Source organism: Rattus norvegicus, chromosome X (genome assembly GCF_021556685.1).
Source record: "Rattus norvegicus strain SHRSP/BbbUtx chromosome X, alternate assembly SHRSP_T2T, whole genome shotgun sequence".
NCBI lineage: Eukaryota > Metazoa > Chordata > Mammalia > Rodentia > Muridae > Rattus > Rattus norvegicus.
Window position 1 is genome coordinate 82,434,415 of NC_141554.1, and position 21,064 is coordinate 82,455,478.

Below are 21,064 nucleotides of genomic sequence, written 5' to 3' on the forward strand. Positions count from 1 at the left end.
CTTGTTCTTATGATATTGAGGAAAATATTGGTGGAAGTTATGTTAGAATGGATATTACTGATGCATACAAATGTCAAATTGTCTCTCTTTATTCATCTTTTTATTAGATATTTTATTTACATTTCAAATGTTATCAGCTTTCCCAGTTTCCCCACCATAAACCCCTTATCCCATCACCCACCCCCTTCTTCTATGACAGTGTTACCCCACCCATTCACCCACCCCTTCCTTTCTTTCCGCCCTGACATTTCCCTACACTGGTGGGTGTGGAATCATGACAGAACCAATGGCTTCTCCACCCATTGGTGCCCAACAAGGCCATCGTCTGCTACATATGTATCTGGAGCCATGGGTCCATCCATGTGTACTCTTTGGATGGTGGTTTAGACCCTGGGAGCTCTGGATGATTGATACTGTTATGATTATGGTGTTGCAAACCCCTTCAGCACCTTCAATCCTTTCTCTAACTTCTCCAATGGGGACCCCATCCTCAGATTAATCATTGGTTGTGAGCATCCAACGTTGTGTTTGTCATGCTCTGACAGAGCCTCTCGGCAGATAGCTGTATCAGGCTCCTGTTGGTGTGCACTTTGTGGCATCAGCAATATTGTCTTGGTTTGGTGCCTTTATGTACATTGGCTGGATCCCCAGGTGGGGTACTCTCTGGATGGCCTTTCCTTCAGTCACTGCTCCAAACTTTGTCTCCATATCTCTTGCTATGAATATTTTTGTCTCCTCTAAGAAGGACTGAAGCATCTGCACTTTGGTTGTCCTTATTCTTGAGCTTCATGTGGTCTGTGGATTGTATTTTGGGTAATCTGAGCTTTTGGGCTAATATCCACTTATCAGTGAGTACACACTATGTGTGTGTGTGTGTGTGTGTGTGTGTGTGTTTGTGTGTTTTATGATACCTCACTCGGGATATTTTCTAGCTCTGCCTACTTGCCTAAGAAATTCATGAAGTCATTGTTTTTAATAGCTGTGTAGTACTCCATTATGTAAACATACCATATTTTCTGTATCCATTCCTCTATTGAAGGACAACTGGGTTATTTCCAGCTTCTGGCTATTATAAATAAAACTGCTATGAACATAGTGGAGCATGTGTCCTTGTTATATTTTGGATCATCTTTTGGATATATTCCCAGATGTGGTTCAGCTGGGTACTTAGGCAATACTATGCCCAATTCTCTGATGAACTGCCAGAATGATTTTCAGAGTGGTTGTACCAGCTTGCAATCCCACCAACAATGGAAGAGTTTATCCCTGATGACTAAGGATATTGATTAGCCCATCCACTGGATGGTCTTAGGTCCTTTGTCAAAGATCAAATGACCATAGGTGTGTGGGTTCATCTCTGCATCTTCAATTCTATTCCATTGATCAGCCGGCCTGTCTCTGTACCAATACCAATCAGTTTTTATCAATATTGCCTTATAGTATAGCTTTAGGTCAGAGAGGGTGATTTCGATACACTCAAACTAATCAAGAATCAACAAACGGGACTTTAAAAAATTGCAAAGATTCTGTAAGGCAAAAGACACTGTCATTATGACAAAACAGCAACCAACAGATTTGCAAAAGATCTTTACCAATCCTACATCCGATAGAGGGCTATTGTCCAATATATACAAAGAACACAAAAAGTTAGACTCCAGAGAATCAAATAATTTATTTACCAACAAAGTACTTTTCATTTCTTTTTTTGTTTTCTTTAAAGAATTATTTATTTGTTTATTATATGTAAGTACACTGTAGCTGTCTGTCTTCAGACACACCATAAGAGGGCATCAGATCTCATTACAGATGGTTGTGAGCCACCAAGTGTTTGCTGGGATTTGAACTCAGGACCTCTGGAAAAAGTCAGTGCTCTTAACCACTGAGACATCTCACCAGCCCCTTCATTTTGTTTTTAAAATTTATTTATTTATTTATTTTATTTTTATATTGATTAACTTGAGTATTTCTTATTTACATTTTGATTGTTATTCCCCTTCCTGGTTTCTGGGTCAACATTCCCCCAAGCCCCTCCCTCTCCCCTTCTATGTGGGCTTCTCCTCCCCATCCTCCCCCCATTACCACCCTCCCCCCAACAATCTTGTTCACTGGGTGTTCAGTCTTGGCAGGACCAAGGGCTTCCCCTTCCACTGGTGTTCTTACTCGGCTATTCATTGCTACCTATGAGGTTGGAGCCCAGGGTCAGTCCATGTATAGTCTTTGCTTAGTGGCTTAGTCCCTGGTAGCTCTGGTTGGTTGGCATTGTTGTTCATATGGGGGTCTCAAGCCCCTTCAAGCTCTTCCAGTCCTTTCTCTGACTCCTTCAACGGGGGTCCCGTTCTCAGTACAGTGGTTTGCTGCTGGCATTTGCCTATGTATTTGCTGTATTCTGGCTGTGTCTCTCAGAAGATATCTACATCCGGTTCCTCTCAGCCTGAACTTCTTCGCTTCATCCATCTTATCTAGTTTGGTGGCTGTATATGTATGGGCCACAGGTGGGGCAGGCTCTGAATGGGTGTTTCTTCTGCCTCTGTTCTAAACTTTGCCTACCTATTCCCGGCCAAGGGTATTCTTGTTCCCCTTTTAAAGAAGGCGTGAAGCATTCACATTTTGGTCATCCTTCTTAAGTTTCATGTGTTCTGTGCATCTAGGGTAATTCAAGCATTTGGGCTAATATCCGTTTATCAATGAGTGCATACCATGTGTGTTTTTCTGTGATGGGGTTACCTCACTCGGGATGTTATTTTCCAGTTCAATCCATTTGCCTATGCAATTCATAAAGTCATTGTTTTTGATAGCTGAGTAATATTCCATTGTGTAGATGTACCACATTTTCTGTATCCACTCCTCTGTTGAAGGGCATCTGGGTTCTTTCCAGCTTTTGGCTATTATAAATAAGGCTCCTATGAACATAGTGGAGCACCTGTCTTTTTTATATGTTGGGGCATCTTGTGTGTATGTGCCCAAGAGAGGTATAGCTGGGTCCTCAGGTTGTTCAATGTCCAATTTTCTGAGGAACCTCCAGACTGATTTCCAGAATGGTTGTAGCAGTCTGCAATCCCATCAAGGGAGGAATGTTCCTCTTTCTCCACATCCTCGCCAGCATTTGCTGTCACCTGAGTTTTTGATCTTAGCCATTCTCACTGGTTTGAGTGAAATCTCAGGGTTCCTTTGATTTGCATTTCCCTAATGACTAAAGATGTTGAACATTTCTTTAGGTGTTTCTCAGCCATTTGGCGTTCCTCAGCTGTGAATTCTTTGTTTAGCTCTGAACCCCATTTTTTTTATTTTTAAAACTATTTTATTTATTTATTTATTTTATTAACTTGAGTATTTCTTATATACATTTCGAGTGTTATTCCCTTTCCCGGTTTCCGGGCAAACATCCCCCTCCCCCCTCCCCTTCCTTATGGGTGTTCCCCTCCCAACCCTCCCCCCATTGCCGCCCTCCCCCCATAGACTAGTTCACTGGCTGAACCCCATTTTTTAATAGGGTTATTTGTCTCCATGCAGTCTAGCTTCTTGAGTTCATTGTATATTTTGGATATAAGCCCACTATCTGTTGTAGCATTGGTAAAGATCTTTTCCCAATCTGTTGGTTGCCATTTTGTCCTAACCACAGTGTCCTTTGCCTTACAGAAGCTTTGAAGTTTTATGATATCCCATTTGTTGATTCTTGATCTTAGAGCATAAGCCATTGTTGTTTTGGTCAGGAAATTTTTCCAGTGTCCATGTGTTCGAGATGCTTCCCCACTTTTTCTTCTATTAGTTTGAGTGTATCTGGTTTGATGTGGATGTCCTTTATCCACTTGGACTCAAGCTTTGTACTGTGTGATAAGCATGGATTGATCTGCATTCTTCTACATGTTGACCTCCAGTTGAACCAGCACCATTTGCTAAAAATGCTATCTTTTTTCCAATGGATGGTTTTGGCACCTTTATCAAAAATCAAGTGACTATACGTGTGTGGGTTCATTTCTGTGTCTTCAATTCTATTCCACTGGTCTATCTGTCTGTCTCTGTACGAATACCATGCAGTTTTTTATCACTATCACTCTGTAATACTGCTTGAGTTCAGGGATAGTGATTCCCCAGATGTCCATTTATTGTTGAGGATAGTTATAGCTATCCTGGGTTTTGGTTATTCCAGACGAATTTGCAAATTGTTCTGTCTAGCTCTCTGAAGAATTTTATGGGGATTGCATTGAGTCTGTAGCTCGCTTTTGATAAAATGGACATTTTTACTATATTAATCCTGCCAATCCATGAGCATGGGAGATCTTTCCATCTTCTGAGGTCTTCTTCAATTTCTTTCTTCAGAGGCTTGAAGTTCTTATCATACAGATCTTTTACTTGCTTGGTTAAAGTCACACCGAAGTATTTTATATTATTTGGGACTATTCTGAAGGGTGTCATTTCCCTAATTTCTTTCTCAGCTTGTTTCTCTTTTGTGTAGAGGAAGGCTACTGATTTATTTGAGTTAATTTTATACCCAGCCACTTTGCTGAAGGTGTTTATCAGCTTTAGTAGTTCTCTGGTGGAACTTTTGGGATCACTTAAATATACTATCATACCATCGGCAAATAGGGATATTTTGACTTCATGTTTTCCAATCTGTATCCCCTTGATCTCCTTTTCTGTCTGATTGCTCTGGCTAGAACTTCAAGAACTATATTGAATAAGTAGGGAGAGAGTGGGCAGCCTTGTCTAGTCCCTGATTTTAGTGGGATAGCTTCAAGTTTCTCTCCGTTTAGTTTAATGTTAGCTACTGGTTTGCTGTATTTGGCTTTTACTATGTTTAGGTATGGGCCTTGAATTCCTATTCTTTCCAGGACTTTAATCATTTTGTCAAATGCTTTCTCAGCATGTAATGAAATGATCATGTGGTTTTGTTCTTTCAGTTTGTTTATGTAATGGATCATGTTGATGGTTATCCGTATATTAAACCATCCCTGCATTCCTGGGATGAAGCCTACTTGATCATAGTGGATGATTGTTTTGTTGTGCTCTTGGATTTGTTTTGCCATAAATTTATTGAGTATTTTTGCATTGATACTCATAAGGGAAATTGTTCTGAAGTTCTCTTTCTTTGTTGGGTCTTTGTGTGGTTTAGGTATAAGAGTAATTGTGGCTTCATAGAAAGAATTCAGTAGTGCTCCATCTGTTTCAATTTTGTGGAATAGTTTGGATAGTATTCGTGTGAGGTCTTCTATGAAGTTCTGATTGAATTCTTTCCTGAACCTGTCTTGATCTGGGCACTTTTTGTTTGGGAGACCTTCAATGACTGCTTCTATTTCTTTAGGAGTTATGGGGTTTTTTAATGGTTTATCTGTTTACCTGGTATCTGTCCAGGAATTTGTCCATTTCCTTCAGATTTTCAAGATTTGTTGAATACAGGCTTTGTAGTAGGATCTGATGAGTTTTTGAATTTCCTCTGATTCTGTAGTTATTTCTCCCTTTTCATTTCTAATTTTGTTAATTTGTACACACTCTCTGTGTCCTCTTGATAGGCTGGCTAAGGGTTTATCTATCTTGTTGATTTTCTCAATTAACCAACTTTTGTTCTGTTTATTCTTTGTATGGTCCCTTTTGTTTCTACTTGGTTGATTTCAGCTCAGAGTTTGATTATTTCCTGCTTTCTAGTCCTCCTGGGTGTATATGTTTCTTTTTGTTGTAGAGTTTTTAGGTGTGCTGTCAAGCTGCTGATATATGCTTCCTTTCTGCAGGAACTCAGAGCTATGAGTTTTCCTCTTAGCACAGCTTTCATTGTGTCCCATAAGTTTTGGTATATTATACCTTCGTTTTCATTAAATTCTAAGAAGTCTTTAATTTCTTTCTTTATTTCTTCCTTGACAAGGTTATCACTGAGTAGAGCACTGTTCAACTTCTGTGTATATATGGGCATTCTTCCCTCATTTTTATTGAAGACCAGCTTTAGCCCCTGGTGGTCTGATAGGAAGCATGGGATTATTTCTATCATTCCGTATCTGTTGAGGCCTGTTTTATGACCCATTATATGGTTAGTTTTGGAAAAAGTAACATGAGGAGCTGAGAAGATTGTATATCCTTTTGCTTTAGGATAGAATGTTCTATAAATATCTGTTAAGTCCATTTGTTTCATGACTTCTCTTAGTCTGTGTATGTCTCTGTTTAATTTCTGTTTCCCTGATCTGTCCATTGATGAGAGTGGGGTGTTGAAATCTCCTACTATTATTGTGTGAGTTGCAATGTGTGCTTTGAACTTTAGTAAGGTTTCTTTTATGTATGTAGGTGCCCTTGTATTTGGAGCATAGATATTTAGGAATGAGATTTCATCTTGGTGGATTTTTCCTTTGATGAATATGAAGTGTCCTTTCTTATCTTTTTTGATGAGTTTTGTTGAAAATTGATTTTATTTGATATTAGAATGGCTACTCCAGCTTGCTTCTTCCGACCATTTACTTGGAAAGTTGTTTTCCAGCCTTTCACTCTGAGGTAGTGTCTTTCTTTGTCTCTGAGGTGTGTTTCCTGTAGGCAGCAGAATGCAGGGTCCTCATTGCATATCCAGTTTGTTAATCTATGTCTTTTTATTGGGGAGTTGAGACCAATGATGTTGAGTGATATTGAGGAATAGTGATTATTGCTTCCCGTTATATTCATATTTGGATGTGAGATTATGTTTGTGTGCTTTTCTTCTCTTTGTTTTGTTGCCAAGACGATTAGTTTCTTGCTTTTTCTAGGGTGTAGCTTGCCTCCTTTTGTTGGGCTTTACCATTTATTATCCTTTGTAGGGCTGGATTTGTAGAAAGATATTGTGTAAATTTGGTTTTTTCATGGAATATCTTGGTTTCTCCATTCATGTTAATGGAGATTTTTGCAGGATACAGTAGCCTGGAATGGCATTTTTTGTTGTCTTAGGGTCTGTATGACATCTGTCCAGGATCTTCTGGCTTTCATAGTCTCTGGTGAGAAGTCTGGTGTGAATCTGATAGGTCTGCCTTTTATGTTACTTGACCTTTTTTCCTTACTGCTTTAAAATTCTTTCTTTATTTTGTGCATTTGGTGTTTTGAGTATTATGTGACGGGAGGATTTTCTTTTCTGGTCCAATCTATTTGGAGTTCTGTAGGCTTCTTGTATGCTTGTGTGCATGTCTTTCTTTAGGTTGGGAAGTTTTCTTCCATGATTTTGTTGAAGATATTTACTGGTCCTTTGAGCTGGGAGTCTTCACTCTCTTCTATACCTATTATCCTTAGGTTTGATCTTCTCATTGAGTCCTGGATTTCCTGTATATTTTGTACCAGTAGTTTTTTCTGTTTTACATTATCTTTCACCATTGTTTCGATGATTTATATGGAATATTCTGCTCCAGAGATTCTCACTTCTATCTCTTATATTCTGTTGCTTATGCTTGTATCTACGGCTCCTTGTCTCTTCCTTTGGTTATCTATATCCAGGTTTGTTTCCCTGTGTCCTTTCTTTATTGGTTCTATTACATTTTTAATTCCTTCAACTGTTTGATTGTTTTTTCCTGGAATTCTTTCAGGGATTTTTGTGATTCCTCTCTATAGGCTTCTACTTGCTTATGTATGTTTTCCTCCGTTTCTCTAAGGGAGTTCTTCATGTCTTTCTTGAAGTCCTCCAGCATCATGATCAAATGTTATTTTAAATCTAGATCTTGCTTTTCTGGTGTGTTTGGATATTCAGTGTTTGCTTTGGTGGGAGAATTGGGCTCCAATGATTCCATGTAGTCTTGGTTTCTGTTGCTTGGGTTCTTGAGCTTGCTTCTCCCCATCAGGTTGTCTCTGGTGTTACCTTGTTCTGGTATTTCTGACAGTGACTAGATCGTCCTATAAGCCTGTGTGTCAGGAGTGCTGTAGACCTGTTTTCCTGTTTTCTTTCAGCCAGTTATGGGAACAGAGTGTTTTGCTTTCGGGCGTGTAGTCTTTCCTGTCTACTGGTCTTCAGCTGTTCCTGTGGGCCTGTGTCCTGAGTCCACCAGGCAGGTCACTTGGAGCAGAAAACTTTGCCTTATCTGTGGTCCTGGTGCTCAGGTTGCTCGTTGGGGGCTGCTTTTGAGCTCTTCGTGAGAGCAGCAACTAGGAGGGCCTGTACAGCCTTTTCCTGGAGCCCCCATGCACCGGGGTCCTAGATGGCGTTACGTGTTTTCCTCTGGAGTCAGAAATGTGGGCAGAGTGTAGTCTCTTATGGCTTCCCAGTCATGTCTGCCCCTCTGAAAGTTTAGGTCTCCCTCCCACGGTATTTGGGTGGAGAGAACTGTTGACTGCGTCCCTTCAGGTCCTGGCGCTGCCTGGACTGCTATTTATTTATTTTTATATTCCTGATTTTATTCTGTTCCTGGTCCACACCCTGACTGTTCCACATCCCATATGACCACCTCGTCCCCCTCCCTCATCTCCACAAGGATGTCCCCACCCCACCCACCCCCACCAGACCTATACATTTTGTGGGGCCTACAGTCTCTTGAGGGTTAGTTGCATCATCTCTGACTAAACCCAGACCTGTGAGTCTTCTGCTGAATATGTGTTGGAGACTTCATTTCAGCTGGTGTATACTACTTGTTTAGTGATCTAGTGTTTGAGAAATCTCAAGGGTCCAGCTTAATTGAGATGCTGGTTCTCCTACAGGGTTGCCCTCCTCCTCAGTTTCCTCCAGCTTTCCCTAATTCAACCAGAAGGGTCAGCAGCTTCTGTTCATTGATTGAGTGCACATATCTGTGTCTGTCTCTTCAAGCTGCTTTTTGGGTCTTTTAGAGGGCAGTCATGTTAGCTCCCTTTTTGTGAATGCCCGATAAAGTCAGTAATTGTTTCAGGTCTTGCGGCCTCATCTTGAGTTGGATCCCACTTTGGGCCTATTGCTGGACCTTCTGTTTCTCAGGCTCTTCTCCATTTCCATCCCTGCATTTCTTTCAGACAGCAAGAATTATGTGTCAGAACACTGACTGTGGGATAGCAAACTCATCCCTTACTTGATGCTCTGTTTTTCTGTTGGCGATTAAGTTCAATAAGTTTCCTCTCCTCATTGTAGGGGATTTCATGTAAGGTACCCACCCCTTTGATTCCTGAGAGTCGTTTACTTCCCAGGTCTCTTGTACATTCTAGAGCATCCTCCCAACCTCCTTCCTCTCAAGGTCAACTGTTTCCATTCTTTCTGCTGGCCCTCGGGGTTCTGCTGGCCCTTGTCCCCCACCCAAACCAGATCATGTTCCCCTCTCCTGCCACCTCCATTCTCTTTCCCTCTCTGTCTCTCCCTCCCTCCCCATTTGTGGTTGCTTTCTTACAGTTTTTATTACTACAGCTCTTTAGTATAGCTTGAAATCAGGAATACATATTCCAGATGTCCCTGCATTGTATAGAATTGTTTTAGTTATCCTGTGTTGTTTTGCTTTTATTTTTGTTGTTATTTACTTTTGTTTTGTTTTTCAAATGAAGCCAAGTAATGCCCTTTTATGATCTGTAAAAGTTTGTCCTGGAATTTTGATAGCAAATGCTTTGACTGCAAAGATTACATTTGGTAGGATGACAATTTTTACTATGTTAATCTGACCAATCCATGAGCATGGGAGATCTTTCTCTTTTGATATCTCTTTCAATTTCTTTCTTCAGAGACTTGAAGTTTTTATCATACAAGACTTCTTTTGTTTGCTTATAGTTATAACAACATATTTTATATTATTTGTGTCTATTGTGAAGGATGTTGTTTCCCTGAAGTCTTTCTCAGCCTGTTTGTCATTTGTGTATAGAAAGGCTACATTTATTTGTTTGATTGTTTTTCATTAATCTCATGTTCAGCCACTTTACTGAAGATGTTTATCAGCTCTAGGAGTTCAATGGAAGAATTCTGGGAGTAACTTTTACTATTATATCATCTATAAATAGTGATACTTTATTTTACAATTTGTATCCTCGTAATCTCTTTCAGATTTCTTATTGCTCCTGCTAATCTTGAATTAATATCTTGAATGTGTGTGAGAGAATAGACAGCCTTCTCTTGTTCTGTATTATTGAAATTGCTTTGAAATTCTTTCTATTTAATTTGATTTTAGTGACTGGATTTCTATGAATTATCTTTATTATGTTTAGGTAAGGCCCTGTATCCCTACTGTTTCCAGACTTTTATCATGAAGGGTGTTGTATCTTTTTCAAAGGCTTTTCAGAATCCAATGAAATGATCATGTGGTTTTTTTTCTTTAAGTTTGTTTATATGATGGATTACTTTTCTGATTTTTGTATGTTGAACCACCTCTTCATCTTTAGGAGGAGACATATTTTATCATGATGCATAATATTGATGTCTCTTTGGTTTATGAGTATTTTTGTATTTATGTTCATTAGGGAAATTGATCTGTAATATTCTTACTTTGTTGAATCTTTGTGAGGTTTAGGTGTCTGAGTGACTGTGGTCTCATAAAATGAATTTGCAAATATTCTTTTTATATTTAGGGAATTGATTTTAGTAATACTGGCATTATCTCTTGACAGTCTGGTAAAATCTTTACTAAAAAAGATCTTGGCCTGGGCTTTTACGGCTGTCACACTTTTAATGAATGCTTCTATTTCTATAGATGTTATAGGTTTATTTAAATTGTTTATCTGATCATTATTTAAATTTAGTAACTAATATATCAATTAAATTATCCATTTAATTTCGATTTTTCAATTTGATCAAGTAGATGCTTTTAAAGTATGCTTTCATGATTGTCAGGATGGTCTCCAGGTCTGGTAGGTCTTTTTGTCTTTTTGTCTCTGATTTTGTTAATTTGGACATTCTCTCATTCAGTTAGTTTGGCTATCTTGTTTATTTTTATCAAAAACTAGTACTTAGTTCTGTTGATTCTTTGTATTGTTCTCTTTGTTTCTAATTTATTGATTTCAGCACTAAGTTTGATTTTTTCTGCCATTTAATAATCTAGAACATGATTGCTTCTTTTTGTTTTAGAGCTTTCAGGTATGATATTGATTCCTATACTGAGACCTCCCCAATTTCCTTATGTAGCACTTAGTGCTATGAACTTTTCCTTTATCACTATTTTCATTGTCTTCTATGAGTTTGGGTATCTTCTGCATTCAGTTTCATTGAATTCTATAAAGTCTTTAATTTCTTTCTTTACATTTGTCTTGACCCAGCAGTCATTCTGCAGAGAGTTTGTTCGCTTTCTGGGAATATGTAGGATTTCTGTTATTTTTATAGTTGTTTAAATTCACGTTTAATCTGGGGTTGTCTGATAGGATACAAGGAATTATTTCAAATTTCTTCTATTTTTTCAAACTTACTTTGTGACTATATAGTCAGTTTTGGAGGATTCCATGAGGTGCTGAGAAGAACTTATATTCTTTTCTGTTTGGGTGAAGTGTTCTTTAGATGATATTAGGTACCTTTGTTTCACAAGGTCTGTTAGCTCCAGTTTTTCTCTGTTTAAGTTTTGTCTGGATGAGTTGTACATTGTTGGGAATGCAGTATTGAAGTCTCTCAATCTGAATGTGAGTCAATGTATAATATAAGCTTTATTAATATTCATTTCCTTTACAAATGTGGGTGCCCTTGCATTTGGGGCATAGATGCTAAGAATCTAAAAGTCACCTTGGTGGATCATTTCTTTGATGAATATGAAGTGTCCTTTTGCATCTCTGTTAACTTATTGTGGTTTGAAATCTCCTTTGCTGGATATTAGAATGGCTAAACCAGCCTGCTTCTTAGGTCCTTGTCTTGTCCAGATTATATTAGGATACTAAGTGCTCACATCTTGACGTAAAAGCAGGAAGCAGAGAGGATAAATAGGTGGTAGTGAAATGATATTTGCCCTGATTTGCCACCTGCAATAATAGACTTATTCATAACCCCAACCTCAGCCCTACAAGCAACACCAATCATTTGGGACCAAGTGTTTGAATTCCAAAGTTAATGGGGAGCATTTCTTACTTAAATCACAACAGCACCCCTCTTTTCAAGGTTCAGAGTTCACCATGGAGAATATAGTTGAAAGACTCCAAGAGCCAAAGGTAGTGACTAAATACAGAGAAAGTCTGTTTTCCAGACACAAGAAGGCATTTCTACATGTGAAATCATAGTGAAAATAACTATATGCATAAGACCAGTACAAGTTCAAGCCAAACAACCTCGCATGTAGGGCAAGATCTTTAGAAAATCCTACTGCTGGCTAAGGAACTTTATCCACTTCCTTTTGGTCCCTATTGGAAGACAGAAAATTATATTTTTAGGGATATGGACCATACAACTAATGACAGCAGAGCCTGAATATGTTGAGTAAAGTGAGAAATATCTCCTATAGGCATTAGAACACGTTATCCTCCTTTGGTGCTGGTTTTTGGGAAGATATAGTTAGTTTATGGTGATGCCAGAAGAAATATGTTATTACAGGCTGGCTTTGGGTATATATAGCTTAGTTCAATTACCAGTTTAGTTCCTTTCTTTGTGCTTGTAAAAGAAGAGAGCTCTCAGCTTCCTCCTCATTCTACTATTCCTGACATTTTCTGGAATACAACCCTAACATGATGGAGACTTTTCCATCTGAGAGCATATTCCCAAATGAACTATTCCTTCTGTAAGATGCCTTGGTCATGGTATTTTATCACAGCACCTGGAAAGTAACTATTTCAATGGACTTCATGGGTTTAACAGAAAGGACACATGAAATATGAAGGGGATAGTTACTGCTACAGGAATAGAAACCGAATTAGAAGGGAGAAAATGGTGAGGGGATTTTTTTCACCTAAAAACACATCAATAAAGAATAAGGAAACTAGGTAAATTTAGTCTGTAGATGTTAGGGTTCTGGTTGAATTCAAGGCCCACTACACAAGAAAGGACCAATGTTCCATAATACAAATTTAACCAAAATCATATAGCTAAGGAGGTCATAGAACATAGGGGAGAATCTAGTACGATTATTTTCTAGCTGATGGATATAGTATCAATCAAACCCCACATGAAAAAAATCACAAATATTTGGGTAATATTTAGCTGTGATAAGGAGGGGTTAAGGGGATGTTGGCCTGGAAACTGGGAAAGGGAATAACAATTGAAATGTAAATAAAAAATATTCAATTTAATAAAGATGGAGAAAAATATAATTCTATCATCTGAAGCAAATTAGATATAATTAAAAATTTTACATAATTTGAAATAAAAGAGATACAAATAATTGCATTCATTTAATGCAATTTAGCTTTAATATGTAAGCTAAAGGGTAAATTTTTAATTAAATTATGTGTGTTCATTTACTTATGACTTATATGGTATATAGGTCTTTTTGTAGCTACTTAATAGTGTGATTTCTTATGACTTTTCCAGATATTCTTAGTTTATCTTACCCTCTATACTCCTTTTATATTCTCTCTTTTTAATTAGAACCTGAATCTCCAAAGTGTCCCCAGATAATATTATGATGACAATCATCCATGAGCCATCAATGTCCATATTGAAACCTACAATCATTGTTGCTTCTGAAGAGATTTCTAACGTCAAGGATCCCTGAAGCCAGCAGAATGTACGCTGAAGTTCACAGTCAATACTGCAACCTCAGGTCATGTTGAGAGTTCCACATATAGTGAGTTGAGGTCACATATATACTGGCAACAGACAACAGTGCATGTATGTGATACTTCAGGCCTCAGCAGCCTGATATCATTGATCTCCACTGCCTCACGAGAGCACATTAATATGAGTGTCTCCAACTGCCAGTAAAATCATTACAGATATCAGTTATCCATGATCCTGTCCAACTTGTGAGAAGGGTTCTGCCAGCTGTAACCATTTTTATGTCATGTTGTATCCTGTCACTAAACAAGAGGTTTCTGTTCATGGCCATACCTGCTATCTGAAACTATCTTAATGTCTCTGATATTCATGGCAACTGACACCATGGTGTATCTCTGATCCTTCCTGCAACTTTGGATCAGTTGATAACATGAGAAATACCGGCATCCAAAGAAAATACATTGATATTATTCATATACAATGCCACTGGTAACAATACTGAGATCCATAGTCAGTGTTGTGCTGGAAAAGATCCCTGATGTCTTAGATCCCAATGCCAGAAGAGTCTATTATAAAGATCATTGTCAGTAGTGCTGCCTACTGTCATAATGAGGTAAGTACTGTGTTTTGTTAATGAAGACACCATTGATGCCAGTGATCCTACCTGCAACCTGAAGTTATGTTAAGGTCACTGCTGTTTGAAGTGATCAGCAATCAAGATGGAGTCCATTGTTAATATCACTGAAGGTGATCTTGGCGATGGCTATGATCTACATTGTTTCTGGAGAACCTGATGAATGCCAAGGTCCATACTGATGCAGAACGTCATTTTGAGGTAATTGTTTTGAGCTGGCACTGGAGATCTGATTGATAGCTGAGATTCGACCCATCACAGTAAATTCAGTTGAAGTTTCTGATGCATGCATGTATCCTCCGATGTTGATCATGCAAAGTATTTTGATGCCAGCAATCCTACCTGTATCATGAAGCTCTGTTGATGTCAGTGATGTATTCTGCGACCAGAAATAATGAAGGAGTACATTTTTCATATTGGTGATGGAGACTCTGATGATGGCTAAGATATGTGTTGCTGTTCGAGCACCTGATAAATTCCAAGGTCCTTATTGATTCCTGAATTCATATTGAGGTAATTATTCATAGCTGGCACTGGAGATCAGATTGATGACTCAGATCTTACCTGGATCAGATTGATGACTGAGATCTTGCCTGTTACAGAAAATTCTGTTGATGTTCCTGATGCATGCATATAGGTCCAGATGCTATATGTGCAATGTATGTTGATGCCTATGATAATATCTGAAAAATAAAGCTATGTAGATGTAAATGCTGCATGATATGAGCTGCAATCATGATGGAGTCCCTTATTCCTATCATTGATGGCATATCATAGTTAAGGCTATGATCTGTGTTGCTGTTTGAGAATCTGGTGAATTTGACAGTCAATACTGAAGCCCAAGGTCATATTGAGGTAAGTGTTCTGAGCTGACACTGGAGATTCAATTGATGTCTGAGATCAAACCTTCCACAGGAAACTCTGTTGATGTGTGATACATTCATGTAGCACCCATAGTCAACCATGTAATGTATAAAATTCTTACTACAACCAAAAGAGATAGTGATATAGAAAATATGTCATGCTACATCTATTCTGTAACTGGAAAAGAGGTGCATGACCATAATACCTTTTGCACTCTGATTCAAAACGGAAATTATTGTTGTATACATGGAAAAAGATACCATGGAATTGGCCAAGATCCATGTTGCCATTGGAAACCTTGTCAGTGATCTCTGCTTCTACTGAGAACACTGTGGGTCCCGAGGGGCTTTCTAATGTTATAAACAATTGGTTAGGTGTCTATTGTGATAAACACAATGATCAAAAGTGACCTGGGTATGCAGAGCAGATCATTTCTTCTAGGGACTTCTAGGTCACAATCCGTTTTCAAGGGAGGTTATATTGAACAACAGTAATCCAAAGTGCCTGCAGTAACGATGATGATGTCATTCATCCATGCTTAATCCAGAAGCCCTGTTTATACCCATAGTACATGATACTTATGAGATTATTAATATCAAGGATCCCTGAGGCCAGAAGAGTCTACAAAGAAGTGAAACTTTAATAATAATTCCACAGGTGATTTTGAGTTACAGTTTCTGAGATATGTTATGTGGAGATCACCTATATAGTGGTAACAGACACCATTGTATGTCCATTAGACTTCAGGCTTCCATCAGGAAGGAGGTTATCCTCCTTTGGTGCTGGTTTTTGGGAAGATATAGTTAGTTTATGGTGATGCCAGAAGAAATATGTTATTACAGGCTGGCTTTGGGTATATATAGCTTAGTTCAATTACCAGTTTAGTTCCTTTCTTTGTGCTTGTAAAAGAAGAGAGCTCTCAGCTTCCTCCTCATTCTACTATTCCTGACATTTTCTGGAATACAACCCTAACATGATGGAGACTTTTCCATCTGAGAGCATATTCCCAAATGAACTATTCCTTCTGTAAGATGCCTTGGTCATGGTATTTTATCACAGCACCTGGAAAGTAACTATTTCAATGGACTTCATGGGTTTAACAGAAAGGACACATGAAATATGAAGGGGATAGTTACTGCTACAGGAATAGAAACCGAATTAGAAGGGAGAAAATGGTGAGGGGATTTTTTCAACTAAAAACACATCAATAAAGAATAAGGAAACTAGGTAAAATTAGTCCGTAGATGTTAGGGTTCTGGTTGAATTCAAGGCCCACTACACAAGAAAGGACCAATGTTCCATAATACAAATTTAACCAAAATCATATAGCTAAGGAGGTCATAGAACATAGGGGAGAATCTAGTACGATTATTTTCTAGCTGATGGATATAGTATCAATCAAACCCCACATGAAAAAAATCACAAATATTTGGGTAATATTTAGCTGTGATAAGGAGGGGTTAAGGGGATGTTGGCCTGGAAACTGGGAAAGGGAATAACAATTGAAATGTAAATAAAAAATATTCAATTTAATAAAGATGGAGAAAAATATAATTCTATCATCTGAAGCAAATTAGATATAATTAAAAATTTTACATAATTTGAAATAAAAGAGATACAAATAATTGCATTCATTTAATGCAATTTAGCTTTAATATGTAAGCTAAAGGGTAAATTTTTAATTAAATTATGTGTGTTCATTTACTTATGACTTATATGGTATATAGGTCTTTTTGTAGCTACTTAATAGTGTGATTTCTTATGACTTTTCCAGATATTCTTAGTTTATCTTACCCTCTATACTCCTTTTATATTCTCTCTTTTTAATTAGAACCTGAATCTCCAAAGTGTCCCCAGATAATATTATGATGACAATCATCCATGAGCCATCAATGTCCATATTGAAACCTACAATCATTGTTGCTTCTGAAGAGATTTCTAACGTCAAGGATCCCTGAAGCCAGCAGAATGTACGCTGAAGTTCACAGTCAATACTGCAACCTCAGGTCATGTTGAGAGTTCCACATATAGTGAGTTGAGGTCACATATATACTGGCAACAGACAACAGTGCATGTATGTGATACTTCAGGCCTCAGCAGCCTGATATCATTGATCTCCACTGCCTCACGAGAGCACATTAATATGAGTGTCTCCAACTGCCAGTAAAATCATTACAGATATCAGTTATCCATGATCCTGTCCAACTTGTGAGAAGGGTTCTGCCAGCTGTAACCATTTTTATGTCATGTTGTATCCTGTCACTAAACAAGAGGTTTCTGTTCATGGCCATACCTGCTATCTGAAACTATCTTAATGTCTCTGATATTCATGGCAACTGACACCATGGTGTATCTCTGATCCTTCCTGCAACTTTGGATCAGTTGATAACATGAGAAATACCGGCATCCAAAGAAAATACATTGATATTATTCATATACAATGCCACTGGTAACAATACTGAGATCCATAGTCAGTGTTGTGCTGGAAAAGATCCCTGATGTCTTAGATCCCAATGCCAGAAGAGTCTATTATAAAGATCATTGTCAGTAGTGCTGCCTACTGTCATAATGAGGTAAGTACTGTGTTTTGTTAATGAAGACACCATTGATGCCAGTGATCCTACCTGCAACCTGAAGTTATGTTAAGGTCACTGCTGTTTGAAGTGATCAGCAATCAAGATGGAGTCCATTGTTAATATCACTGAAGGTGATCTTGGCGATGGCTATGATCTACATTGTTTCTGGAGAACCTGATGAATGCCAAGGTCCATACTGATGCAGAACGTCATTTTGAGGTAATTGTTTTGAGCTGGCACTGGAGATCTGATTGATAGCTGAGATTCGACCCATCACAGTAAATTCAGTTGAAGTTTCTGATGCATGCATGTATCCTCCGATGTTGATCATGCAAAGTATTTTGATGCCAGCAATCCTACCTGTATCATGAAGCTCTGTTGATGTCAGTGATGTATTCTGCGACCAGAAATAATGAAGGAGTACATTTTTCATATTGGTGATGGAGACTCTGATGATGGCTAAGATATGTGTTGCTGTTCGAGCACCTGATAAATTCCAAGGTCCTTATTGATTCCTGAATTCATATTGAGGTAATTATTCATAGCTGGCACTGGAGATCAGATTGATGACTCAGATCTTACCTGGATCAGATTGATGACTGAGATCTTGCCTGTTACAGAAAATTCTGTTGATGTTCCTGATGCATGCATATAGGTCCAGATGCTATATGTGCAATGTATGTTGATGCCTATGATAATATCTGAAAAATAAAGCTATGTAGATGTAAATGCTGCATGATATGAGCTGCAATCATGATGGAGTCCCTTATTCCTATCGTTGATGGCATATCATAGTTAAGGCTATGATCTGTGTTGCTGTTTGAGAATCTGGTGAATTTGACAGTCAATACTGAAGCCCAAGGTCATATTGAGGTAAGTGTTCTGAGCTGACACTGGAGATTCAATTGATGTCTGAGATCAAACCTTCCACAGGAAACTCTGTTGATGTGTGATACATTCATGTAGCACCCATAGTCAACCATGTAATGTATAAAATTCTTACTACAACCAAAAGAGATAGTGATATAGAAAATATGTCATGCTACATCTATTCTGTAACTGGAAAAGAGGTGCATGACCATAATACCTTTTGCACTCTGATTCAAAACGGAAATTATTGTTGTATACATGGAAAAAGATACCATGGAATTGGCCAAGATCCATGTTGCCATTGGAAACCTTGTCAGTGATCTCTGCTTCTACTGAGAACACTGTGGGTCCCGAGGGGCTTTCTAATGTTATAAACAATTGGTTAGGTGTCTATTGTGATAAACACAATGATCAAAAGTGACCTGGGTATGCAGAGCAGATCATTTCTTCTAGGGACTTCTAGGTCACAATCCGTTTTCAAGGGAGGTTATATTGAACAACAGTAATCCAAAGTGCCTGCAGTAACGATGATGATGTCATTCATCCATGCTTAATCCAGAAGCCCATAGTACATGATACTTATGAGATTATTAATATCAAGGATCCCTGAGGCCAGAAGAGTCTACAAAGAAGTGAAACTTTAATAATAATTCCACAGGTGATTTTGAGTTACAGTTTCTGAGATATGTTATGTGGAGATCACCTATATAGTGGTAACAGACACCATTGTATGTCCATTAGACTTCAGGCTTCCATCAGGAAGGAGGTTATCCTCCTTTGGTGCTGGTTTTTGGGAAGATATAGTTAGTTTATGGTGATGCCAGAAGAAATATGTTATTACAGGCTGGCTTTGGGTATATATAGCTTAGTTCAATTACCAGTTTAGTTCCTTTCTTTGTGCTTGTAAAAGAAGAGAGCTCTCAGCTTCCTCCTCATTCTACTATTCCTGACATTTTCTGGAATACAACCCTAACATGATGGAGACTTTTCCATCTGAGAGCATATTCCCAAATGAACTATTCCTTCTGTAAGATGCCTTGGTCATGGTATTTTATCACAGCACCTGGAAAGTAACTATTTCAATGGACTTCATGGGTTTAACAGAAAGGACACATGAAATATGAAGGGGATAGTTACTGCTACAGGAATAGAAACCGAATTAGAAGGGAGAAAATGGTGAGGGGATTTTTTTCACCTAAAAACACATCAATAAAGAATAAGGAAACTAGGTAAATTTAGTCTGTAGATGTTAGGGTTCTGGTTGAATTCAAGGCCCACTACACAAGAAAGGACCAATGTTCCATAATACAAATTTAACCAAAATCATATAGCTAAGGAGGTCATAGAACATAGGGGAGAATCTAGTACTATTATTTTCTAGCTGATGGATATAGTATCAATCAACCCCCACATGAAAAAAATCACAAATATTTGGGTAATATTTAGCTGTGATAAGGAGGGGTTAAGGGGATGTTGGCCTGGAAACTGGGAAAGGGAATAACAATTGAAATGTAAATAAAAAATATTCAATTTAATAAAGATGGAGAAAAATATAATTCTATCATCTGAAGCAAATTAGATATAATTAAAAATTTTACATAATTTGAAATAAAAGAGATACAAATAATTGCATTCATTTGCTTTAATATGTAAGCTAAAGGGTAAATTTTTAATTAAATTATGTGTGTTCATTTACTTATGACTTATATGGTATATAGGTCTTTTTGTAGCTACTTAATAGTGTGATTTCTTATGACTTTTCCAGATATTCTTAGTTTATCTTACCCTCTTTACTCCTTTTATATTCTCTCTTTTTAATTAGAACCTGAATCTCCAAAGTGTCCCCAGATAATATTATGATGACTATCATCCATGAGCCATCAATGTCCATATTGAAACCTACAATCATTGTTGCTTCTGAAGAGATTTCTAACGTCAAGGATCCCTGAAGCCAGCAGAATGTACGCTGAAGTTCACAGTCAATACTGCAACCTCAGGTCATGTTGAGAGTTCCACATATAGTGAGTTGAGGTCACATATATACTGGCAACAGACAACAGTGCATGTATGTGATACTTCAGGCCTCAGCAGCCATGATATCATTGATCTCCACTGCCTCACGAGAGCACATTAATATGAGTGTCTCCAACTGCCAGTAAAATCATTACAGATATCAGTTATCCATGATCCTGTCCAACTTGTGAGAAGGGTTCTGCCAGCTGTAACCATTTTTATGTCATGTTGTATCCTGTCACTAAACAAGAGGTTTCTGTTCATGGCCATACCTGCTATCTGAAACTATCTTAATGTCCCTGATATTCATGGCAACTGACACCATGGTGTATCTCTGATCCTTCCTGCAACTTTGGATCAGTTGATAACATGAGAAATACCGGCATCCAAAGAAAATACATTGATATTACTCATATACAATGCCACTGGTAACAATACTGAGATCCATAGTCAGTGTTGTGCTGGAAAAGATCCCTGATGTCTTAGATCCCAATGCCAGAAGAGTCTATTATAAAGATCATTGTCAGTAGTGCTGCCTACTGTCATAATGAGGTAAGTACTGTGTTTTGTTAATGAAGACACCATTGATGCCAGTGATCCTACCTGCAACCTGAA